General features: G+C 48.8%; 76 non-coding genes across 76 annotated transcripts; 64 read left to right on the forward strand and 12 right to left on the reverse strand.

Annotated features, from left to right (window-relative positions):
* The first annotated feature begins 50 nt into the window (after nt 1-50).
* On the forward strand, nt 51-122 carry Trnae-uuc (transfer RNA glutamic acid (anticodon UUC)). The gene has a single exon. It is a non-coding gene; the product is annotated as a tRNA-Glu (tRNA).
* A 222-nt stretch (nt 123-344) lies between these two features.
* On the forward strand, nt 345-426 carry Trnas-uga (transfer RNA serine (anticodon UGA)). Its single transcript has one exon. It is a non-coding gene; the product is annotated as a tRNA-Ser (tRNA).
* Nucleotides 427-716: 290 nt separating this feature from the next.
* Nucleotides 717-787, reverse strand: Trnag-gcc (transfer RNA glycine (anticodon GCC)). Its single transcript has one exon. It is a non-coding gene; the product is annotated as a tRNA-Gly (tRNA).
* Nucleotides 788-1,034: 247 nt separating this feature from the next.
* On the forward strand, nt 1,035-1,116 carry Trnas-aga (transfer RNA serine (anticodon AGA)). Its single transcript has one exon. It is a non-coding gene; the product is annotated as a tRNA-Ser (tRNA).
* A 97-nt stretch (nt 1,117-1,213) lies between these two features.
* Trnae-uuc (transfer RNA glutamic acid (anticodon UUC)) lies at nt 1,214-1,285 on the forward strand. Its single transcript has one exon. It is a non-coding gene; the product is annotated as a tRNA-Glu (tRNA).
* Nucleotides 1,286-1,361: 76 nt separating this feature from the next.
* On the forward strand, nt 1,362-1,433 carry Trnac-gca (transfer RNA cysteine (anticodon GCA)). The gene has a single exon. It is a non-coding gene; the product is annotated as a tRNA-Cys (tRNA).
* Nucleotides 1,434-1,507: 74 nt separating this feature from the next.
* On the forward strand, nt 1,508-1,589 carry Trnas-uga (transfer RNA serine (anticodon UGA)). Its single transcript has one exon. It is a non-coding gene; the product is annotated as a tRNA-Ser (tRNA).
* Nucleotides 1,590-1,878: 289 nt separating this feature from the next.
* On the reverse strand, nt 1,879-1,949 carry Trnag-gcc (transfer RNA glycine (anticodon GCC)). The gene has a single exon. It is a non-coding gene; the product is annotated as a tRNA-Gly (tRNA).
* Nucleotides 1,950-2,065: 116 nt separating this feature from the next.
* Nucleotides 2,066-2,138, forward strand: Trnat-agu (transfer RNA threonine (anticodon AGU)). The gene has a single exon. It is a non-coding gene; the product is annotated as a tRNA-Thr (tRNA).
* Nucleotides 2,139-2,196: 58 nt separating this feature from the next.
* Nucleotides 2,197-2,278, forward strand: Trnas-aga (transfer RNA serine (anticodon AGA)). The gene has a single exon. It is a non-coding gene; the product is annotated as a tRNA-Ser (tRNA).
* Nucleotides 2,279-2,375: 97 nt separating this feature from the next.
* Nucleotides 2,376-2,447, forward strand: Trnae-uuc (transfer RNA glutamic acid (anticodon UUC)). Its single transcript has one exon. It is a non-coding gene; the product is annotated as a tRNA-Glu (tRNA).
* Nucleotides 2,448-2,523: 76 nt separating this feature from the next.
* On the forward strand, nt 2,524-2,595 carry Trnac-gca (transfer RNA cysteine (anticodon GCA)). The gene has a single exon. It is a non-coding gene; the product is annotated as a tRNA-Cys (tRNA).
* Nucleotides 2,596-2,669: 74 nt separating this feature from the next.
* Trnas-uga (transfer RNA serine (anticodon UGA)) lies at nt 2,670-2,751 on the forward strand. The gene has a single exon. It is a non-coding gene; the product is annotated as a tRNA-Ser (tRNA).
* Nucleotides 2,752-2,831: 80 nt separating this feature from the next.
* Trnaf-gaa (transfer RNA phenylalanine (anticodon GAA)) lies at nt 2,832-2,904 on the forward strand. Its single transcript has one exon. It is a non-coding gene; the product is annotated as a tRNA-Phe (tRNA).
* Nucleotides 2,905-3,040: 136 nt separating this feature from the next.
* Trnag-gcc (transfer RNA glycine (anticodon GCC)) lies at nt 3,041-3,111 on the reverse strand. Its single transcript has one exon. It is a non-coding gene; the product is annotated as a tRNA-Gly (tRNA).
* Nucleotides 3,112-3,358: 247 nt separating this feature from the next.
* Nucleotides 3,359-3,440, forward strand: Trnas-aga (transfer RNA serine (anticodon AGA)). Its single transcript has one exon. It is a non-coding gene; the product is annotated as a tRNA-Ser (tRNA).
* A 97-nt stretch (nt 3,441-3,537) lies between these two features.
* On the forward strand, nt 3,538-3,609 carry Trnae-uuc (transfer RNA glutamic acid (anticodon UUC)). The gene has a single exon. It is a non-coding gene; the product is annotated as a tRNA-Glu (tRNA).
* A 76-nt stretch (nt 3,610-3,685) lies between these two features.
* On the forward strand, nt 3,686-3,757 carry Trnac-gca (transfer RNA cysteine (anticodon GCA)). Its single transcript has one exon. It is a non-coding gene; the product is annotated as a tRNA-Cys (tRNA).
* Nucleotides 3,758-3,831: 74 nt separating this feature from the next.
* Nucleotides 3,832-3,913, forward strand: Trnas-uga (transfer RNA serine (anticodon UGA)). Its single transcript has one exon. It is a non-coding gene; the product is annotated as a tRNA-Ser (tRNA).
* An 80-nt stretch (nt 3,914-3,993) lies between these two features.
* On the forward strand, nt 3,994-4,066 carry Trnaf-gaa (transfer RNA phenylalanine (anticodon GAA)). Its single transcript has one exon. It is a non-coding gene; the product is annotated as a tRNA-Phe (tRNA).
* Nucleotides 4,067-4,203: 137 nt separating this feature from the next.
* Nucleotides 4,204-4,274, reverse strand: Trnag-gcc (transfer RNA glycine (anticodon GCC)). Its single transcript has one exon. It is a non-coding gene; the product is annotated as a tRNA-Gly (tRNA).
* Nucleotides 4,275-4,390: 116 nt separating this feature from the next.
* On the forward strand, nt 4,391-4,463 carry Trnat-agu (transfer RNA threonine (anticodon AGU)). Its single transcript has one exon. It is a non-coding gene; the product is annotated as a tRNA-Thr (tRNA).
* Nucleotides 4,464-4,521: 58 nt separating this feature from the next.
* Trnas-aga (transfer RNA serine (anticodon AGA)) lies at nt 4,522-4,603 on the forward strand. The gene has a single exon. It is a non-coding gene; the product is annotated as a tRNA-Ser (tRNA).
* A 97-nt stretch (nt 4,604-4,700) lies between these two features.
* On the forward strand, nt 4,701-4,772 carry Trnae-uuc (transfer RNA glutamic acid (anticodon UUC)). Its single transcript has one exon. It is a non-coding gene; the product is annotated as a tRNA-Glu (tRNA).
* A 76-nt stretch (nt 4,773-4,848) lies between these two features.
* Trnac-gca (transfer RNA cysteine (anticodon GCA)) lies at nt 4,849-4,920 on the forward strand. Its single transcript has one exon. It is a non-coding gene; the product is annotated as a tRNA-Cys (tRNA).
* A 236-nt stretch (nt 4,921-5,156) lies between these two features.
* On the forward strand, nt 5,157-5,229 carry Trnaf-gaa (transfer RNA phenylalanine (anticodon GAA)). Its single transcript has one exon. It is a non-coding gene; the product is annotated as a tRNA-Phe (tRNA).
* A 137-nt stretch (nt 5,230-5,366) lies between these two features.
* Trnag-gcc (transfer RNA glycine (anticodon GCC)) lies at nt 5,367-5,437 on the reverse strand. The gene has a single exon. It is a non-coding gene; the product is annotated as a tRNA-Gly (tRNA).
* Nucleotides 5,438-5,684: 247 nt separating this feature from the next.
* Nucleotides 5,685-5,766, forward strand: Trnas-aga (transfer RNA serine (anticodon AGA)). Its single transcript has one exon. It is a non-coding gene; the product is annotated as a tRNA-Ser (tRNA).
* Nucleotides 5,767-5,863: 97 nt separating this feature from the next.
* Trnae-uuc (transfer RNA glutamic acid (anticodon UUC)) lies at nt 5,864-5,935 on the forward strand. Its single transcript has one exon. It is a non-coding gene; the product is annotated as a tRNA-Glu (tRNA).
* A 76-nt stretch (nt 5,936-6,011) lies between these two features.
* Nucleotides 6,012-6,083, forward strand: Trnac-gca (transfer RNA cysteine (anticodon GCA)). The gene has a single exon. It is a non-coding gene; the product is annotated as a tRNA-Cys (tRNA).
* A 74-nt stretch (nt 6,084-6,157) lies between these two features.
* Trnas-uga (transfer RNA serine (anticodon UGA)) lies at nt 6,158-6,239 on the forward strand. Its single transcript has one exon. It is a non-coding gene; the product is annotated as a tRNA-Ser (tRNA).
* An 80-nt stretch (nt 6,240-6,319) lies between these two features.
* Nucleotides 6,320-6,392, forward strand: Trnaf-gaa (transfer RNA phenylalanine (anticodon GAA)). The gene has a single exon. It is a non-coding gene; the product is annotated as a tRNA-Phe (tRNA).
* A 137-nt stretch (nt 6,393-6,529) lies between these two features.
* Nucleotides 6,530-6,600, reverse strand: Trnag-gcc (transfer RNA glycine (anticodon GCC)). Its single transcript has one exon. It is a non-coding gene; the product is annotated as a tRNA-Gly (tRNA).
* Nucleotides 6,601-7,026: 426 nt separating this feature from the next.
* On the forward strand, nt 7,027-7,098 carry Trnae-uuc (transfer RNA glutamic acid (anticodon UUC)). Its single transcript has one exon. It is a non-coding gene; the product is annotated as a tRNA-Glu (tRNA).
* Nucleotides 7,099-7,320: 222 nt separating this feature from the next.
* Trnas-uga (transfer RNA serine (anticodon UGA)) lies at nt 7,321-7,402 on the forward strand. Its single transcript has one exon. It is a non-coding gene; the product is annotated as a tRNA-Ser (tRNA).
* Nucleotides 7,403-7,482: 80 nt separating this feature from the next.
* On the forward strand, nt 7,483-7,555 carry Trnaf-gaa (transfer RNA phenylalanine (anticodon GAA)). The gene has a single exon. It is a non-coding gene; the product is annotated as a tRNA-Phe (tRNA).
* A 324-nt stretch (nt 7,556-7,879) lies between these two features.
* Trnat-agu (transfer RNA threonine (anticodon AGU)) lies at nt 7,880-7,952 on the forward strand. The gene has a single exon. It is a non-coding gene; the product is annotated as a tRNA-Thr (tRNA).
* Nucleotides 7,953-8,010: 58 nt separating this feature from the next.
* Nucleotides 8,011-8,092, forward strand: Trnas-aga (transfer RNA serine (anticodon AGA)). The gene has a single exon. It is a non-coding gene; the product is annotated as a tRNA-Ser (tRNA).
* A 97-nt stretch (nt 8,093-8,189) lies between these two features.
* On the forward strand, nt 8,190-8,261 carry Trnae-uuc (transfer RNA glutamic acid (anticodon UUC)). Its single transcript has one exon. It is a non-coding gene; the product is annotated as a tRNA-Glu (tRNA).
* A 222-nt stretch (nt 8,262-8,483) lies between these two features.
* Nucleotides 8,484-8,565, forward strand: Trnas-uga (transfer RNA serine (anticodon UGA)). The gene has a single exon. It is a non-coding gene; the product is annotated as a tRNA-Ser (tRNA).
* A 289-nt stretch (nt 8,566-8,854) lies between these two features.
* Trnag-gcc (transfer RNA glycine (anticodon GCC)) lies at nt 8,855-8,925 on the reverse strand. The gene has a single exon. It is a non-coding gene; the product is annotated as a tRNA-Gly (tRNA).
* A 116-nt stretch (nt 8,926-9,041) lies between these two features.
* On the forward strand, nt 9,042-9,114 carry Trnat-agu (transfer RNA threonine (anticodon AGU)). Its single transcript has one exon. It is a non-coding gene; the product is annotated as a tRNA-Thr (tRNA).
* Nucleotides 9,115-9,326: 212 nt separating this feature from the next.
* Nucleotides 9,327-9,408, forward strand: Trnas-uga (transfer RNA serine (anticodon UGA)). The gene has a single exon. It is a non-coding gene; the product is annotated as a tRNA-Ser (tRNA).
* An 80-nt stretch (nt 9,409-9,488) lies between these two features.
* On the forward strand, nt 9,489-9,561 carry Trnaf-gaa (transfer RNA phenylalanine (anticodon GAA)). The gene has a single exon. It is a non-coding gene; the product is annotated as a tRNA-Phe (tRNA).
* Nucleotides 9,562-9,698: 137 nt separating this feature from the next.
* Trnag-gcc (transfer RNA glycine (anticodon GCC)) lies at nt 9,699-9,769 on the reverse strand. Its single transcript has one exon. It is a non-coding gene; the product is annotated as a tRNA-Gly (tRNA).
* A 116-nt stretch (nt 9,770-9,885) lies between these two features.
* Trnat-agu (transfer RNA threonine (anticodon AGU)) lies at nt 9,886-9,958 on the forward strand. The gene has a single exon. It is a non-coding gene; the product is annotated as a tRNA-Thr (tRNA).
* Nucleotides 9,959-10,016: 58 nt separating this feature from the next.
* Trnas-aga (transfer RNA serine (anticodon AGA)) lies at nt 10,017-10,098 on the forward strand. The gene has a single exon. It is a non-coding gene; the product is annotated as a tRNA-Ser (tRNA).
* Nucleotides 10,099-10,195: 97 nt separating this feature from the next.
* Trnae-uuc (transfer RNA glutamic acid (anticodon UUC)) lies at nt 10,196-10,267 on the forward strand. The gene has a single exon. It is a non-coding gene; the product is annotated as a tRNA-Glu (tRNA).
* A 76-nt stretch (nt 10,268-10,343) lies between these two features.
* Nucleotides 10,344-10,415, forward strand: Trnac-gca (transfer RNA cysteine (anticodon GCA)). The gene has a single exon. It is a non-coding gene; the product is annotated as a tRNA-Cys (tRNA).
* A 74-nt stretch (nt 10,416-10,489) lies between these two features.
* On the forward strand, nt 10,490-10,571 carry Trnas-uga (transfer RNA serine (anticodon UGA)). The gene has a single exon. It is a non-coding gene; the product is annotated as a tRNA-Ser (tRNA).
* Nucleotides 10,572-10,651: 80 nt separating this feature from the next.
* Nucleotides 10,652-10,724, forward strand: Trnaf-gaa (transfer RNA phenylalanine (anticodon GAA)). The gene has a single exon. It is a non-coding gene; the product is annotated as a tRNA-Phe (tRNA).
* Nucleotides 10,725-10,861: 137 nt separating this feature from the next.
* Trnag-gcc (transfer RNA glycine (anticodon GCC)) lies at nt 10,862-10,932 on the reverse strand. Its single transcript has one exon. It is a non-coding gene; the product is annotated as a tRNA-Gly (tRNA).
* A 116-nt stretch (nt 10,933-11,048) lies between these two features.
* Trnat-agu (transfer RNA threonine (anticodon AGU)) lies at nt 11,049-11,121 on the forward strand. The gene has a single exon. It is a non-coding gene; the product is annotated as a tRNA-Thr (tRNA).
* Nucleotides 11,122-11,179: 58 nt separating this feature from the next.
* Trnas-aga (transfer RNA serine (anticodon AGA)) lies at nt 11,180-11,261 on the forward strand. Its single transcript has one exon. It is a non-coding gene; the product is annotated as a tRNA-Ser (tRNA).
* A 97-nt stretch (nt 11,262-11,358) lies between these two features.
* Trnae-uuc (transfer RNA glutamic acid (anticodon UUC)) lies at nt 11,359-11,430 on the forward strand. The gene has a single exon. It is a non-coding gene; the product is annotated as a tRNA-Glu (tRNA).
* Nucleotides 11,431-11,506: 76 nt separating this feature from the next.
* Trnac-gca (transfer RNA cysteine (anticodon GCA)) lies at nt 11,507-11,578 on the forward strand. The gene has a single exon. It is a non-coding gene; the product is annotated as a tRNA-Cys (tRNA).
* Nucleotides 11,579-11,652: 74 nt separating this feature from the next.
* Nucleotides 11,653-11,734, forward strand: Trnas-uga (transfer RNA serine (anticodon UGA)). The gene has a single exon. It is a non-coding gene; the product is annotated as a tRNA-Ser (tRNA).
* Nucleotides 11,735-11,814: 80 nt separating this feature from the next.
* Trnaf-gaa (transfer RNA phenylalanine (anticodon GAA)) lies at nt 11,815-11,887 on the forward strand. The gene has a single exon. It is a non-coding gene; the product is annotated as a tRNA-Phe (tRNA).
* Nucleotides 11,888-12,024: 137 nt separating this feature from the next.
* Trnag-gcc (transfer RNA glycine (anticodon GCC)) lies at nt 12,025-12,095 on the reverse strand. The gene has a single exon. It is a non-coding gene; the product is annotated as a tRNA-Gly (tRNA).
* Nucleotides 12,096-12,211: 116 nt separating this feature from the next.
* On the forward strand, nt 12,212-12,284 carry Trnat-agu (transfer RNA threonine (anticodon AGU)). The gene has a single exon. It is a non-coding gene; the product is annotated as a tRNA-Thr (tRNA).
* Nucleotides 12,285-12,342: 58 nt separating this feature from the next.
* On the forward strand, nt 12,343-12,424 carry Trnas-aga (transfer RNA serine (anticodon AGA)). Its single transcript has one exon. It is a non-coding gene; the product is annotated as a tRNA-Ser (tRNA).
* A 97-nt stretch (nt 12,425-12,521) lies between these two features.
* On the forward strand, nt 12,522-12,593 carry Trnae-uuc (transfer RNA glutamic acid (anticodon UUC)). Its single transcript has one exon. It is a non-coding gene; the product is annotated as a tRNA-Glu (tRNA).
* Nucleotides 12,594-12,669: 76 nt separating this feature from the next.
* On the forward strand, nt 12,670-12,741 carry Trnac-gca (transfer RNA cysteine (anticodon GCA)). The gene has a single exon. It is a non-coding gene; the product is annotated as a tRNA-Cys (tRNA).
* Nucleotides 12,742-12,977: 236 nt separating this feature from the next.
* On the forward strand, nt 12,978-13,050 carry Trnaf-gaa (transfer RNA phenylalanine (anticodon GAA)). The gene has a single exon. It is a non-coding gene; the product is annotated as a tRNA-Phe (tRNA).
* A 137-nt stretch (nt 13,051-13,187) lies between these two features.
* Trnag-gcc (transfer RNA glycine (anticodon GCC)) lies at nt 13,188-13,258 on the reverse strand. Its single transcript has one exon. It is a non-coding gene; the product is annotated as a tRNA-Gly (tRNA).
* Nucleotides 13,259-13,374: 116 nt separating this feature from the next.
* Trnat-agu (transfer RNA threonine (anticodon AGU)) lies at nt 13,375-13,447 on the forward strand. The gene has a single exon. It is a non-coding gene; the product is annotated as a tRNA-Thr (tRNA).
* A 58-nt stretch (nt 13,448-13,505) lies between these two features.
* Nucleotides 13,506-13,587, forward strand: Trnas-aga (transfer RNA serine (anticodon AGA)). Its single transcript has one exon. It is a non-coding gene; the product is annotated as a tRNA-Ser (tRNA).
* A 245-nt stretch (nt 13,588-13,832) lies between these two features.
* Nucleotides 13,833-13,904, forward strand: Trnac-gca (transfer RNA cysteine (anticodon GCA)). Its single transcript has one exon. It is a non-coding gene; the product is annotated as a tRNA-Cys (tRNA).
* Nucleotides 13,905-13,978: 74 nt separating this feature from the next.
* Nucleotides 13,979-14,060, forward strand: Trnas-uga (transfer RNA serine (anticodon UGA)). Its single transcript has one exon. It is a non-coding gene; the product is annotated as a tRNA-Ser (tRNA).
* Nucleotides 14,061-14,140: 80 nt separating this feature from the next.
* On the forward strand, nt 14,141-14,213 carry Trnaf-gaa (transfer RNA phenylalanine (anticodon GAA)). Its single transcript has one exon. It is a non-coding gene; the product is annotated as a tRNA-Phe (tRNA).
* A 137-nt stretch (nt 14,214-14,350) lies between these two features.
* Trnag-gcc (transfer RNA glycine (anticodon GCC)) lies at nt 14,351-14,421 on the reverse strand. The gene has a single exon. It is a non-coding gene; the product is annotated as a tRNA-Gly (tRNA).
* Nucleotides 14,422-14,537: 116 nt separating this feature from the next.
* Trnat-agu (transfer RNA threonine (anticodon AGU)) lies at nt 14,538-14,610 on the forward strand. The gene has a single exon. It is a non-coding gene; the product is annotated as a tRNA-Thr (tRNA).
* A 237-nt stretch (nt 14,611-14,847) lies between these two features.
* Trnae-uuc (transfer RNA glutamic acid (anticodon UUC)) lies at nt 14,848-14,919 on the forward strand. The gene has a single exon. It is a non-coding gene; the product is annotated as a tRNA-Glu (tRNA).
* Nucleotides 14,920-14,990: 71 nt separating this feature from the next.
* Trnac-gca (transfer RNA cysteine (anticodon GCA)) lies at nt 14,991-15,062 on the forward strand. Its single transcript has one exon. It is a non-coding gene; the product is annotated as a tRNA-Cys (tRNA).
* Nucleotides 15,063-15,136: 74 nt separating this feature from the next.
* On the forward strand, nt 15,137-15,218 carry Trnas-uga (transfer RNA serine (anticodon UGA)). Its single transcript has one exon. It is a non-coding gene; the product is annotated as a tRNA-Ser (tRNA).
* An 80-nt stretch (nt 15,219-15,298) lies between these two features.
* Trnaf-gaa (transfer RNA phenylalanine (anticodon GAA)) lies at nt 15,299-15,371 on the forward strand. Its single transcript has one exon. It is a non-coding gene; the product is annotated as a tRNA-Phe (tRNA).
* The last annotated feature ends 265 nt before the right edge of the window (nt 15,372-15,636 follow it).

Genomic DNA, 15,636 nt, shown 5'->3' on the forward strand with positions numbered 1-15,636 from the left:
AAATTGTCAGAAAAAGCATGACATCTAAATTACTTAGTGGTGCGAATGTGTCCCGCATGGTCTAGTGGTTAGGATTTCTGGTTTTCACCCAGGCGGCCCGGGTTCGATTCCCGGTGCGGGAAGTGTACATTTTTTAAGTTAAGTTGCTCTCTCACGCGTTGATGTTATATACCCTGTGCGTGGATTCCGTCCTTGGCTGGGGATATAGCTCAGTGGTAGAGCATTCGACTGCAGATCGAGAGCTCCCTGGTTCAAACCCGGGTGTCCCCTACTAGTTGGCTTTTTTTCCTCTTCGGCACCTGAGTGGTGAGCTGGTGAATTATTCTGGTTACCCAGCAATTTCTGCTGCGATGGCCGAGTGGTTAAGGCGTTAGACTTGAAATCTAATGGGATCTTCCCGCGTAGGTTCGAACCCTACTCGCAGCGAATCTACAAACATTCTTTTTGATCTGGTCAAGTGTCTATCACAACATACAGACCTTTGCCATGTGATAGAATTGATCATGGCCGAGATAGCTCAGTTGGGAGAGCGTCAGACTGAAGATCTGAAGGTCCCTGGTTCAATCCCGCGTCTCTGCATTTTATCACTGCCCAGCAGGGCGGTTTGAGGTGGTGAATGCAAGCAGCCGTAGCACTTTTCTTCAGCTATGTTTTTTTATTTATTTTCCTTCCTTTCTTTTTTACGGAGGGTATTTTCAGGTGTAGGTAAAACACGATGCATTGGCGGGGAATCGAACCCCGGTCTCCCGCGTGGCAGGCGAGAATTCTACCACTGAACCACCAATGCGTTACTATTCATTTCCAAAATTTCCGAGTGACAGTGTATCACATCCCGGTGTGTTAGTAGCCTTAACGGCATTTCAGACGTGTGATATTGAGATTTTCAAAATCTCCCAACAGGCAGGCGCTGTGGCTTAGCGGTTAAAGCGCCTGTCTAGTAAACAGGAGATCCCCGGTTCAAATCCGGGCAGTTCCTTTAGCAGTAATGTTGTGCTTTCTGGTCGGCCTTGTGGCAATGGCCAGCGGTTTGTCAGGCTGCGATGGCCGAGTGGTTAAGGCGTTTGACTAGAAATCAAATGGGATCTTCCCGCGTAGGTTCGAATCCTACTCGCAGCGGACGCAAAAAGGTGTTTTTGACACGAACAGAAAGACAGAGCTAGTTCAAATTGTCAGAAAAAGCATGACATCTAAATTACTTAGTGGTGCGAATGTGTCCCGCATGGTCTAGTGGTTAGGATTTCTGGTTTTCACCCAGGCGGCCCGGGTTCGATTCCCGGTGCGGGAAGTGTACATTTTTTAAGTTAAGTTGCTCTCTCACGCGTTGATGTTATATACCCTGTGCGTGGATTCCGTCCTTGGCTGGGGATATAGCTCAGTGGTAGAGCATTCGACTGCAGATCGAGAGGTCCCTGGTTCAAACCCGGGTGTCCCCTACTAGTTGGCTTTTTGTCCTCTTCGGCACCTGAGTGGTGAGCTGGTGAATTATTCTGGTTACCCAGCAATTTCTGCTGCGATGGCCGAGTGGTTAAGGCGTTAGACTTGAAATCTAATGGGATCTTCCCGCGTAGGTTCGAACCCTACTCGCAGCGAATCTACAAACATTTTTTTGATCTGGTCAAGTGTCTATCACAACGTACAGACCTTTGCCATGTGATAGAATTGATCATGGCCGAGATAGCTCAGTTGGGAGAGCGTCAGTCTGAAGATCTGAAGGTCCCTGGTTCAATCCCGGGTCTCGGCATTTTATCACTGCCCAGCAGGGCGGTTTGAGGTGGTGAATGCAAGCAGCCGTAGCACTTTTCTTCAGCTATGTTTTTTTATTTATTTTCCTTCCTTTCTTTTTTACGGAGGGTATTTTCAGGTGTAGGTAAAACACGATGCATTGGCGGGGAATCGAACCCCGGTCTCCCGCGTGGCAGGCGAGAATTCTACCACTGAACCACCAATGCGTTACTACTCATTTCCAAAATTTCCGAGTGACAGTGTATCACGTCCCGGTGTGTTAGTAGCCTTAACGGCGTTTCAGACGTGTGATATTGAGATTTTCAAAATCTCCCAACAGGCAGGCGCTGTGGCTTAGCGGTTAAAGCGCCTGTCTAGTAAACAGGAGATCCCCGGTTCAAATCCGGGCAGTGCCTTTAGCAGTAATGTTGTGCTTTCTGGTCGGCCTTGTGGCAATGGCCAGCGGTTTGTCAGGCTGCGATGGCCGAGTGGTTAAGGCGTTTGACTAGAAATCAAATGGGATCTTCCCGCGTAGGTTCGAATCCTACTCGCAGCGGACGCAAAAAGGTGTTTTTGACACGAACAGAAAGACAGAGCTAGTTCAAATTGTTAGAAAAAGCATGACATCTAAATTACTTAGTGGTGCGAATGTGTCCCGCATGGTCTAGTGGTTAGGATTTCTGGTTTTCACCCAGGCGGCCCGGGTTCGATTCCCGGTGCGGGAAGTGTACATTTTTTAAGTTAAGTTGCTCTCTCACGCGTTGATGTTATATACCCTGTGCGTGGATTCCGTCCTTGGCTGGGGATATAGCTCAGTGGTAGAGCATTCGACTGCAGATCGAGAGGTCCCTGGTTCAAACCCGGGTGTCCCCTACTAGTTGGCTTTTTGTCCTCTTCGGCACCTGAGTGGTGAGCTGGTGAATTATTCTGGTTACCCAGCAATTTCTGCTGCGATGGCCGAGTGGTTAAGGCGTTAGACTTGAAATCTAATGGGATCTTCCCGCGTAGGTTCGAACCCTACTCGCAGCGAATCTACAAACATTCTTTTTGATCTGGTCAAGTGTCTATCACAACGTACAGACCTTTGCCATGTGATAGAATTGATCATGGCCGAGATAGCTCAGTTGGGAGAGCGTCAGACTGAAGATCTGAAGGTCCCTGGTTCAATCCCGGGTCTCGGCATTTTATCACTGCCCAGCAGGGCGGTTTGAGGTGGTGAATGCAAGCAGCCGTAGCACTTTTCTTCAGCTATGTTTTTTTATTTATTTTCCTTCCTTTTTTTTTACGGAGGGTATTTTCAGGTGTAGGTAAAACACGATGCATTGGCGGGGAATCGAACCCCGGTCTCCCGCGTGGCAGGCGAGAATTCTACCACTGAACCACCAATGCGTTACTACTCATTTCCAAAATTTCCGAGTGACAGTGTATCACGTCCCGGTGTGTTAGTAGCCTTAACGGCATTTCAGACGTGTGATATTGAGATTTTCAAAATCTCCCAACAGGCAGGCGCTGTGGCTTAGCGGTTAAAGCGCCTGTCTAGTAAACAGGAGATCCCCGGTTCAAATCCGGGCAGTTCCTTTAGCAGTAATGTTGTGCTTTCTGGTCGGCCTTGTGGCAATGGCCAGCGGTTTGTCAGGCTGCGATGGCCGAGTGGTTAAGGCGTTTGACTAGAAATCAAATGGGATCTTCCCGCGTAGGTTCGAATCCTACTCGCAGCGGACGCAAAAAGGTGTTTTTGACACGAACAGAAAGACAGAGCTAGTTCAAATTGTCAGAAAAAGCATGACATCTAAATTACTTAGTGGTGCGAATGTGTCCCGCATGGTCTAGTGGTTAGGATTTCTGGTTTTCACCCAGGCGGCCCGGGTTCGATTCCCGGTGCGGGAAGTGTACATTTTTTAAGTTAAGTTGCTCTCTCACGCGTTGATGTTATATACCCTGTGCGTGGATTCCGTCCTTGGCTGGGGATATAGCTCAGTGGTAGAGCATTCGACTGCAGATCGAGAGGTCCCTGGTTCAAACCCGGGTGTCCCCTACTAGTTGGCTTTTTGTCCTCTTCGGCACCTGAGTGGTGAGCTGGTGAATTATTCTGGTTACCCAGCAATTTCTGCTGCGATGGCCGAGTGGTTAAGGCGTTAGACTTGAAATCTAATGGGATCTTCCCGCGTAGGTTCGAACCCTACTCGCAGCGAATCTACAAACATTCTTTTTGATCTGGTCAAGTGTCTATCACAACGTACAGACCTTTGCCATGTGATAGAATTGATCATGGCCGAGATAGCTCAGTTGGGAGAGCGTCAGACTGAAGATCTGAAGGTCCCTGGTTCAATCCCGGGTCTCGGCATTTTATCACTGCCCAGCAGGGCGGTTTGAGGTGGTGAATGCAAGCAGCCGTAGCACTTTTCTTCAGCTATGTTTTTTTATTTATTTTCCTTCCTTTCTTTTTTACGGAGGGTATTTTCAGGTGTAGGTAAAACACGATGCATTGGCGGGGAATCGAACCCCGGTCTCCCGCGTGGCAGGCGAGAATTCTACCACTGAACCACCAATGCGTTACTACTCATTTCCAAAATTTCCGAGTGACAGTGTATCACGTCCCGGTGTGTTAGTACCCTTAACGGCATTTCAGACGTGTGATATTGAGATTTTCAAAATCTCCCAACAGGCAGGCGCTGTGGCTTAGCGGTTAAAGCGCCTGTCTAGTAAACAGGAGATCCCCGGTTCAAATCCGGGCAGTGCCTTTAGCAGTAATGTTGTGCTTTCTGGTCGGCCTTGTGGCAATGGCCAGCGGTTTGTCAGGCTGCGATGGCCGAGTGGTTAAGGCGTTTGACTAGAAATCAAATGGGATCTTCCCGCGTAGGTTCGAATCCTACTCGCAGCGGACGCAAAAAGGTGTTTTTGACACGAACAGAAAGACAGAGCTAGTTCAAATTGTCAGAAAAAGCATGACATCTAAATTACATAGTCGTGCGAATCTGTCCCGCATGGTCTAGTGGTTAGGATTTCTGGTTTTCACCCAGGCGGCCCGGGTTCGATTCCCGGTGCGGGAAGTGTAGATTTTTTAAGTTAAGTTGCTCTCTCACGCGTTGATGTTATATACCCTGTGCGTGGATTCCGTCCTTGGCTGGGGATATAGCTCAGTGGTAGAGCATTCGACTGCAGATCGAGAGGTCCCTGGTTCAAACCCGGGTGTCCCCTACTAGTTGGCTTTTTGTCCTCTTCGGCACCTGAGTGGTGAGCTGGTGAATTATTCTGGTTACCCAGCAATTTCTGCTGCGATGGCCGAGTGGTTAAGGCGTTAGGCTTGAAATCTAATGGGATCTTCCCGCGTAGGTTCGAACCCTACTCGCAGCGAATCAACAAACATTCTTTTTGATCTGGTCAAGTGTCTATCACAACGTACAGACCTTTGCCATGTGATAGAATTGATCATGGCCGAGATAGCTCAGTTGGGAGAGCGTCAGACTGAAGATCTGAAGGTCCCTGGTTCAATCCCGGGTCTCGGCATTTTATCACTGCCCAGCAGGGCGGTTTGAGGTGGTGAATGCAAGCAGCCGTAGCACTTTTCTTCAGCTATGTTTTTTTATTTATTTTCCTTCCTTTCTTTTTTACGGAGGGTATTTTCAGGTGTAGGTAAAACACGATGCATTGGCGGGGAATCGAACCCCGGTCTCCCGCGTGGCAGGCGAGAATTCTACCACTGAACCACCAATGCGTTACTACTCATTTCCAAAATTTCCGAGTGACAGTGTATCACGTCCCGGTGTGTTAGTAGCCTTAACGGCATTTCAGACGTGTGATATTGAGATTTTCAAAATCTCCCAACAGGCAGGCGCTGTGGCTTAGCGGTTAAAGCGCCTGTCTAGTAAACAGGAGATCCCCGGTTCAAATCCAGGCAGTGCCTTTAGCAGTAATGTTGTGCTTTCTGGTCGGCCTTGTGGCAATGGCCAGCGGTTTGTCAGGCTGCGATGGCCGAGTGGTTAAGGCGTTTGACTAGAAATCAAATGGGATCTTCCCGCGTAGGTTCGAATCCTACTCGCAGCGGACGCAAAAAGGTGTTTTTGACACGAACAGAAAGACAGAGCTAGTTCAAATTGTCAGAAAAAGCATGACATCTAAATTACTTAGTGGTGCGAATGTGTCCCGCATGGTCTAGTGGTTAGGATTTCTGGTTTTCACCCAGGCGGCCCGGGTTCGATTCCCGGTGCGGGAAGTGTACATTTTTTAAGTTAAGTTGCTCTCTCACGCGTTGATGTTATATACCCTGTGCGTGGATTCCGTCCTTGGCTGGGGATATAGCTCAGTGGTAGAGCATTCGACTGCAGATCGAGAGGTCCCTGGTTCAAACCCGGGTGTCCCCTACTAGTTGGCTTTTTGTCCTCTTCGGCACCTGAGTGGTGAGCTGGTGAATTATTCTGGTTACCCAGCAATTTCTGCTGCGATGGCCGAGTGGTTAAGGCGTTAGACTTGAAATCTAATGGGATCTTCCCGCGTAGGTTCGAACCCTACTCGCAGCGAATCTACAAACATTCTTTTTGATCTGGTCAAGTGTCTATCACAACGTACAGACCTTTGCCATGTGATAGAATTGATCATGGCCGAGATAGCTCAGTTGGGAGAGCGTCAGACTGAAGATCTGAAGGTCCCTGGTTCAATCCCGGGTCTCGGCATTTTATCACTGCCCAGCAGGGCGGTTTGAGGTGGTGAATGCAAGCAGCCGTAGCACTTTTCTTCAGCTATGTTTTTTTATTTATTTTCCTTCCTTTCTTTTTTACGGAGGGTATTTTCAGGTGTAGGTAAAACACGATGCATTGGCGGGGAATCGAACCCCGGTCTCCCGCGTGGCAGGCGAGAATTCTACCACTGAACCACCAATGCGTTACTACTCATTTCCAAAATTTCCGAGTGACAGTGTATCACGTCCCGGTGTGTTAGTAGCCTTAACGGCATTTCAGACGTGTGATATTGAGATTTTCAAAATCTCCCAACAGGCAGGCGCTGTGGCTTAGCGGTTAAAGCGCCTGTCTAGTAAACAGGAGATTCCCGGTTCAAATCCGGGCAGTGCCTTTAGCAGTAATGTTGTGCTTTCTGGTCGGCCTTGTGGCAATGGCCAGCGGTTTGTCAGGCTGCGATGGCCGAGTGGTTAAGGCGTTTGGCTAGAAATCAAATGGGATCTTCCCGCGTAGGTTCGAATCCTACTCGCAGCGGACGCAAAAAGGTGTTTTTGACACGAACAGAAAGACAGAGCTAGTTCAAATTGTCAGAAAAAGCATGACATCTAAATTACTTAGTGGTGCGAATGTGTCCCGCATGGTCTAGTGGTTAGGATTTCTGGTTTTCACCCAGGCGGCCCGGGTTCGATTCCCGGTGCGGGAAGTGTACATTTTTTAAGTTAAGTTGCTCTCTCACGCGTTGATGTTATATACCCTGTGCGTGGATTCCGTCCTTGGCTGGGGATATAGCTCAGTGGTAGAGCATTCGACTGCAGATCGAGAGGTCCCTGGTTCAAACCCGGGTGTCACCTACTAGTTGGCTTTTTGTCCTCTTCGGCACCTGAGTGGTGAGCTGGTGAATTATTCTGGTTACCCAGCAATTTCTGCTGCGATGGCCGAGTGGTTAAGGCGTTAGACTTGAAATCTAATGGGATCTTCCCGCGTAGGTTCGAACCCTACTCGCAGCGAATCTACAAACATTCTTTTTGATCTGGTCAAGTGTCTATCACAACGTCCAGACCTTTGCCATGTGATAGAATTGATCATGGCCGAGATAGCTCAGTTGGGAGAGCGTCAGACTGAAGATCTGAAGGTCCCTGGTTCAATCCCGGGTCTCGGCATTTTATCACTGCCCAGCAGAGCGGTTTGAGGTGGTGAATGCAAGCAGCCGTAGCACTTTTCTTCAGCTATGTTTTTTTATTTATTTTCCTTCCTTTCTTTTTTACGGAGGGTATTTTCAGGTGTAGGTAAAACACGATGCATTGGCGGGGAATCGAACCGCGGTCTCCCGCGTGGCAGGCGAGAATTCTACCACTGAACCACCAATGCGTTACTACTCATTTCCAAAATTTCCGAGTGACAGTGTATCACGTCCCGGTGTGTTAGTAGCCTTAACGGCATTTCAGACGTGTGATATTGAGATTTTCAAAATCTTCCAACAGGCAGGCGCTGTGGCTTAGCGGTTAAAGCGCCTGTCTAGTAAACAGGAGATCCCCGGTTCAAATCCGGGCAGTGCCTTTAGCAGTAATGTTGTGCTTTCTGGTCGGCCTTGTGGCAATGGCCAGCGGTTTGTCAGGCTGCGATGGCCGAGTGGTTAAGGCGTTTGACTAGAAATCAAATGGGATCTTCCCGCGTAGGTTCGAATCCTACTCGCAGCGGACGCAAAAAGGTGTATTTGACACGAACAGAAAGACAGAGCTAGTTCAAATTGTCAGAAAAAGCATGACATCTAAATTACTTAGTGGTGCGAATGTGTCCCGCATGGTCTAGTGGTTAGGATTTCTGGTTTTCACCCAGGCGGCCCGGGTTCGATTCCCGGTGCGGGAAGTGTACATTTTTTAAGTTAAGTTGCTCTCTCACGCGTTGATGTTATATACCCTGTGCGTGGATTCCGTCCTTGGCTGGGGATATAGCTCAGTGGTAGAGCATTCGACTGCAGATCGAGAGGTCCCTGGTTCAAACCCGGGTGTCCACTACTAGTTGGCTTTTTGTCCTCTTCGGCACCTGAGTGGTGAGCTGGTGAATTATTCTGGTTACCCAGCAATTTCTGCTGCGATGGCCGAGTGGTTAAGGCGTTAGACTTGAAATCTAATGGGATCTTCCCGCGTAGGTTCGAACCCTACTCGCAGCGAATCTACAAACATTCTTTTTGATCTGGTCAAGTGTCTATCACAACGTACAGACCTTTGCCATGTGATAGAATTGATCATGGCCGAGATAGCTCAGTTGGGAGAGCGTCAGATTGAAGATCTGAAGGTCCCTGGTTCAATCCCGGGTCTCGGCATTTTATCACTGCCCAGCAGGGCGGTTTGAGGTGGTGAATGCAAGCAGCCGTAGCACTTTTCTTCAGCTATGTTTTTTTTTTATTTTCCTTCCTTTCTTTTTTACGGAGGGTATTTTCAGGTGTAGGCAAAACACGATGCATTGGCGGGGAATCGAACCCCGGTCTCCCGCGTGGCAGGCGAGAATTCTACCACTGAACCACCAATGCGTTACTACTCATTTCCAAAATTTCCGAGTGACAGTGTATCACGTCACGGTGTGTTAGTAGCCTTAACGGCATTTCAGACGTGTGATATTGAGATTTTCAAAATCTCCCAACAGGCAGGCGCTGTGGCTTAGCGGTTAAAGCGCCTGTCTAGTAAACAGGAGATCCCCGGTTCAAATCCGGGCAGTGCCTTTAGCAGTAATGTTGTGCTTTCTGGTCGGCCTTGTGGCAATGGCCAGCGGTTTGTCAGGCTGCGATGGCCGAGTAGGTTCGAATCCTACTCGCAGCGGACGCAAAAAGGTGTTTTTGACACAAACCCGGGTGTCCCCTACTAGTTGGCTTTTTGTCCTCCTCGGCACCTGAGTGGTGAGCTGGTGAATTATTCTGGTTACCCAGCAATTTCTGCTGCGATGGCCGAGTGGTTAAGGCGTTAGACTTGAAATCTAATGGGATCTTCCCGCGTAGGTTCGAACCCTACTCGCAGCGAATCTACAAACATTCTTTTTGATCTGGTCAAGTGTCTATCACAACGTACAGACCTTTGCCATGTGATAGAATTGATCATGGCCGAGATAGCTCAGTTGGGAGAGCGTCAGACTGAAGATCTGAAGGTCCCTGGTTCAATCCCGGGTCTCGGCATTTTATCACTGCCCAGCAGGGCGGTTTGAGGTGGTGAATGCAAGCAGCCGTAGCACTTTTCTTCAGCTATGTTTTTTTATTTATTTTCCTTCCTTTCTTTTTTACGGAGGGTATTTTCAGGTGTAGGTAAAACACGATGCATTGGCGGGGAATCGAACCCCGGTCTCCCGCGTGGCAGGCGAGAATTCTACCACTGAACCACCAATGCGTTACTACTCATTTCCAAAATTTCCGAGTGACAGTGTATCACGTCCCGGTGTGTTAGTAGCCTTAACGGCATTTCAGACGTGTGATATTGAGATTTTCAAAATCTCCCAACAGGCAGGCGCTGTGGCTTAGCGGTTAAAGCGCCTGTCTAGTAAACAGGAGATCCCCGGTTCAAATCCGGGCAGTGCCTTTAGCAGTAATGTTGTGCTTTCTGGTCGGCCTTGTGGCAATGGCCAGCGGTTTGTCAGGCTGCGATGGCCGAGTGGTTAAGGCGTTTGACTAGAAATCAAATGGGATCTTCCCGCGTAGGTTCGAATCCTACTCGCAGCGGACGCAAAAAGGTGTTTTTGACACGAACAGAAAGACAGAGCTAGTTCAAATTGTCAGAAAAAGCATGACATCTAAATTACTTAGTGGTGCGAATGTGTCCCGCATGGTCTAGTGGTTAGGATTTCTGGTTTTCACCCAGGCGGCCCGGGTTCGATTCCCGGTGCGGGAAGTGTACATTTTTTAAGTTAAGTTGCTCTCTCACGCGTTGATGTTATATACCCTGTGCGTGGATTCCGTCCTTGGCTGGGGATATAGCTCAGTGGTAGAGCATTCGACTGCAGATCGAGAGGTCCCTGGTTCAAACCCGGGTGTCCCCTACTAGTTGGCTTTTTGTCCTCTTCGGCACCTGAGTGGTGAGCTGGTGAATTATTCTGGTTACCCAGCAATTTCTGCTGCGATGGCCGAGTGGTTAAGGCGTTAGACTTGAAATCTAATGGGATCTTCCCGCGTAGGTTCGAACCCTACTCGCAGCGAATCTACAAACATTCTTTTTGATCTGGTCAAGTGTCTATCACAACGTACAGACCTTTGCCATGTGATAGAATTGATCATGGCCGAGATAGCTCAGTTGGGAGAGCGTCAGACTGAAGATCTGAAGGTCCCTGGTTCAATCCCGGGTCTCGGCATTTTATCACTGCCCAGCAGGGCGGTTTGAGGTGGTGAATGCAAGCAGCCGTAGCACTTTTCTTCAGCTATGTTTTTTTATTTATTTTCCTTCCTTTCTTTTTTACGGAGGGTATTTTCAGGTGTAGGTAAAACACGATGCATTGGCGGGGAATCGAACCCCGGTCTCCCGCGTGGCAGGCGAGAATTCTACCACTGAACCACCAATGCGTTACTACTCATTTTCAAAATTTCCGAGTGACAGTGTATCACGTCCCGGTGTGTTAGTACCCTTAACGGCATTTCAGACGTGTGATATTGAGATTTTCAAAATCTCCCAACAGGCAGGCGCTGTGGCTTAGCGGTTAAAGCGCCTGTCTAGTAAACAGGAGATCCCCGGTTCAAATCCGGGCAGTGCCTTTAGCAGTAATGTTGTGCTTTCTGGTCGGCCTTGTGGCAATGGCCAGCGGTTTGTCAGGCTGCGATGGCCGAGTGGTTAAGGCGTTTGACTAGAAATCAAATGGGATCTTCCCGCGTAGGTTCGAATCCTACTCGCAGCGGACGCAAAAAGGTGTTTTTGACACGAACAGAAAGACAGAGCTAGTTCAAATTGTCAGAAAAAGCATGACATCTAAATTACTTAGTGGTGCGAATGTGTCCCGCATGGTCTAGTGGTTAGGATTTCTGGTTTTCACCCAGGCGGCCCGGGTTCGATTCCCGGTGCGGGAAGTGTACATTTTTTAAGTTAAGTTGCTCTCTCACGCGTTGATGTTATATACCCTGTGCGTGGATTCCGTCCTTGGCTGGGGATATAGCTCAGTGGTAGAGCATTCGACTGCAGATCGAGAGGTCCCTGGTTCAAACCCGGGTGTCCCCTACTAGTTGGATTTTTGTCCTCTTCGGCACCTGAGTGGTGAGCTGGTGAATTATTCTGGTTACCCAGCAATTTCTGCTGCGATGGCCGAGTGGTTAAGGCGTTAGACTTGAAATCTAATGGGATCTTCCCGCGTAGGTTCGAACCCTACTCGCAGCGAATCTACAAACATTCTTTTTGATCTGGTCAAGTGTCTATCACAACGTACAGACCTTTGCCATGTGATAGAATTGATCATGGCCGAGATAGCTCAGTTGGGAGAGCGTCAGACTGAAGATCTGAAGGTCCCTGGTTCAATCCCGGGTCTCGGCATTTTATCACTGCCCAGCAGGGCGGTTTGAGGTGGTGAATGCAAGCAGCCGTAGCACTTTTCTTCAGCTATGTTTTTTTATTTATTTTCCTTCCTTTCTTTTTTACGGAGGGTATTTTCAGGTGTAGGTAAAACACGATGCATTGGCGGGGAATCGAACCCCGGTCTCCCGCGTGGCAGGCGAGAATTCTACCACTGAACCACCAATGCGTTACTACTCATTTCCAAAATTTCCGAGTGACAGTGTATCACGTCCCGGTGTGTTAGTAGCCTTAACGGCATTTCAGACGTGTGATATTGAGATTTTCAAAATCTCCCAACAGGCAGGCGCTGTGGCTTAGCGGTTAAAGCGCCTGTCTAGTAAACAGGAGATCCCCGGTTCAAATCCGGGCAGTGCCTTTAGCAGTAATGTTGTGCTTTCTGGTCGGCCTTGTGGCAATGGCCAGCGGTTTGTCAGGCTGCGATGGCCGAGTGGTTAAGGCGTTTGACTAGAAATCAAATGGGATCTTCCCGCGTAGGTTCGAATCCTACTCGCAGCGGACGCAAAAAGGTGTTTTTGACACGAACAGAAAGACAGAGCTAGTTCAAATTGTCAGAAAAAGCATGACAACTAAATTACTTAGTGGTGCGAATGTGTCCCGCATGGTCTAGTGGTTAGGATTTCTGGTTTTCACCCAGGCGGCCCGGGTTCGATTCCCGGTGCGGGAAGTGTACATTTTTTAAGTTAAGTTGCTCTCTCACGCGTTGATGTTATATACCCTGTGCGTGGATTCCGTCCTTGGCTGGGGATATAGCTCAGTGGTAGAGCATTCGACTGCAGATCGAGAGGTCCCTGGTTCAAACCCGGGTGTCCCCTACTAGTTGGCTTTTTGTCCTCTTCGGCACCTGAGTGGTGAGCTGGTGAATTATTCTGGTTACCCAGCAATTTCTGCTGCGATGGCCGAGTGGTTAAGGCGTTAGATTTGAAATCTAATGGGATCTTCCCGCGTAGGTTCGAACCCTACTCGCAGCGAATCTACAAACATTCTTTTTGATCTGGTCAAGTGTCTATCACAACGTACAGACCTTTGCCATGTGATAGAATTGATCATGGCCGAGATAGCTCAGTTGGGAGAGCGTCAGACTGAAGATCTGAAGGTCCCTGGTTCAATCCCGGGTCTCGGCATTTTATCACTGCCCAGCAGGGCGGTTTGAGGTGGTGAATGCAAGCAGCCGTAGCACTTTTCTTCAGCTATGTTTTTTTATTTATTTTCCTTCCTTTCTTTTTTACGGAGGGTATTTTCAGGTGTAGGTAAAACACGATGCATTGGCGGGGAATCGAACCCCGGTCTCCCGCGTGGCAGGCGAGAATTCTACCACTGAACCACCAATGCGTTACTACTCATTTCCAAAATTTCCGAGTGACAGTGTATCACGTCCCGGTGTGTTAGTAGCCTTAACGGCATTTCAGACGTGTGATATTGAGATTTTCAAAATCTCCCAACAGGCAGGCGCTGTGGCTTAGCGGTTAAAGCGCCTGTCTAGTAAACAGGAGATCCCCGGTTCAAATCCGGGCAGTGCCTTTAGCAGTAATGTTGTGCTTTCTGGTCGGCCTTGTGGCAATGGCCAGCGGTTTGTCAGGCTGCGATGGCCGAGTGGTTAAGGCGTTTGACTAGAAATCAAATGGGATCTTCCCGCGTAGGTTCGAATCCTACTCGCAGCGGACGCAAAAAGGTGTTTTTGACACGAACAGAAAGACAGAGCTAGTTCAAATTGTCAGAAAAAGCATGACATCTAAATTACTTAGTGGTGCGAATGTGTCCCGCACGGTCTAGTGGTTAGGATTTCTGGTTTTCACCCAGGCGGCCCGGGTTCGATTCCCGGTGCGGGAAGTGTACATTTTTTAAGTTAAGTTGCTCTCTCACGCGTTGATGTTATATACCCTGTGCGTGGATTCCGTCCTTGGCTGGGGATATAGCTCAGTGGTAGAGCATTCGACTGCAGATCGAGAGGTCCCTGGTTCAAACCCGGGTGTCCCCTACTAGTTGGCTTTTTGTCCTCTTCGGCACCTGAGTGGTGAGCTGGTGAATTATTCTGGTTACCCAGCAATTTCTGCTGCGATGGCCGAGTGGTTAAGGCGTTAGACTTGAAATCTAATGGGATCTTCCCGCGTAGGTTCGAACCCTACTCGCAGCGAATCTACAAACATTTTTTTTGATCTGGTCAAGTGTCTATCACAACGTACAGACCTTTGCCATGTGATAGAATTGATCATGGCCGAGATAGCTCAGTTGGGAGAGCGTCAGACTGAAGATCTGAAGGTCCCTGGTTCAATCCCGGGTCTCGGCATTTTATCACTGCCCAGCAGGGCGGTTTGAGGTGGTGAATGCAAGCAGCCGTAGCACTTTTCTTCAGCTATGTTTTTTTATTTATTTTCCTTCCTTTCTTTTTTACGGAGGGTATTTTCAGGTGTAGGTAAAACACGATGCATTGGCGGGGAATCGAACCCCGGTCTCCCGCGTGGCAGGCGAGAATTCTACCACTGAACCACCAATGCGTTACTACTCATTTCCAAAATTTCCGAGTGACAGTGTATCACGTCCCGGTGTGTTAGTAGCCTTAACGGCATTTCAGACGTGTGATATTGAGATTTTCAAAATCTCCCAACAGGCAGGCGCTGTGGCTTAGCGGTTAAAGCGCCTGTCTAGTAAACAGGAGATCCCCGGTTCAAATCCGGGCAGTGCCTTTAGCAGTAATGTTGTGCTTTCTGGTCGGCCTTGTGGCAATGGCCAGCGGTTTGTCAGGCTGCGATGGCCGAGTGGTTAAGGCGTTTGACTAGAAATCAAATAGGATCTTCCCGCGTAGGTTCGAATCCTACTCGCAGCGGACGCAAAAAGGTGTTTTTGACACGAACAGAAAGACAGAGCTAGTTCAAATTGTCAGAAAAAGCATGACATCTAAATTACTTAGTGGTGCGAATGTGTCCCGCATGGTCTAGTGGTTAGGATTTCTGGTTTTCACCCAGGCGGCCCGGGTTCGATTCCCGGTGCGGGAAGTGTACATTTTTTAAGTTGCTCTCTCACGCGTTGATGTTATATACCCTGTGCGTGGATTCCGTCCTTGGCTGGGGATATAGCTCAGTGGTAGAGCATTCGACTGCAGATCGAGAGGTCCCTGGTTCAAACCCGGGTGTCCCCTACTAGTTGGCTTTTTGTCCTCTTCGGCACCTGAGTGGTGAGCTGGTGAATTATTCTGGTTACCCAGCAATTTCTGCTGCGATGGCCGAGTGGTTAAGGCGTTAGACTTGAAATCTAATGGGATCTTCCCGCGTAGGTTCGAACCCTACTCGCAGCGAATCTACAAACATTCTTTTTGATCTGGTCAAGTGTCTATCACAACGTACAGACCTTTGCCATGTGATAGAATTGATCATGGCCGAGATAGCTCAGTTGGGAGAGCGTCAGACTGAAGATCTGAAGGTCCCTGGTTCAATCCCGGGTCTCGGCATTTTATCACTGCCCAGCAGGGCGGTTTGAGGTGGTGAATGCAAGCAGCCGTAGCACTTTTCTTCAGCTATGTTTTTTTATTTATTTTCCTTCCTTTCTTTTTTACGGAGGGTATTTTCAGGTGTAGGTAAAACACGATGCATTGGCGGGGAATCGAACCCCGGTCTCCCGCGTGGCAGGCGAGAATTCTACCACTGAACCACCAGTGCGTTACTACTCATTTCCAAAATTTCCGAGTGACAGTGTATCACGTCCCGGTGTGTTAG

This window comes from Hydractinia symbiolongicarpus, chromosome 2 (assembly GCF_029227915.1).
Source record: "Hydractinia symbiolongicarpus strain clone_291-10 chromosome 2, HSymV2.1, whole genome shotgun sequence".
Taxonomy (NCBI): domain Eukaryota; kingdom Metazoa; phylum Cnidaria; class Hydrozoa; order Anthoathecata; family Hydractiniidae; genus Hydractinia; species Hydractinia symbiolongicarpus.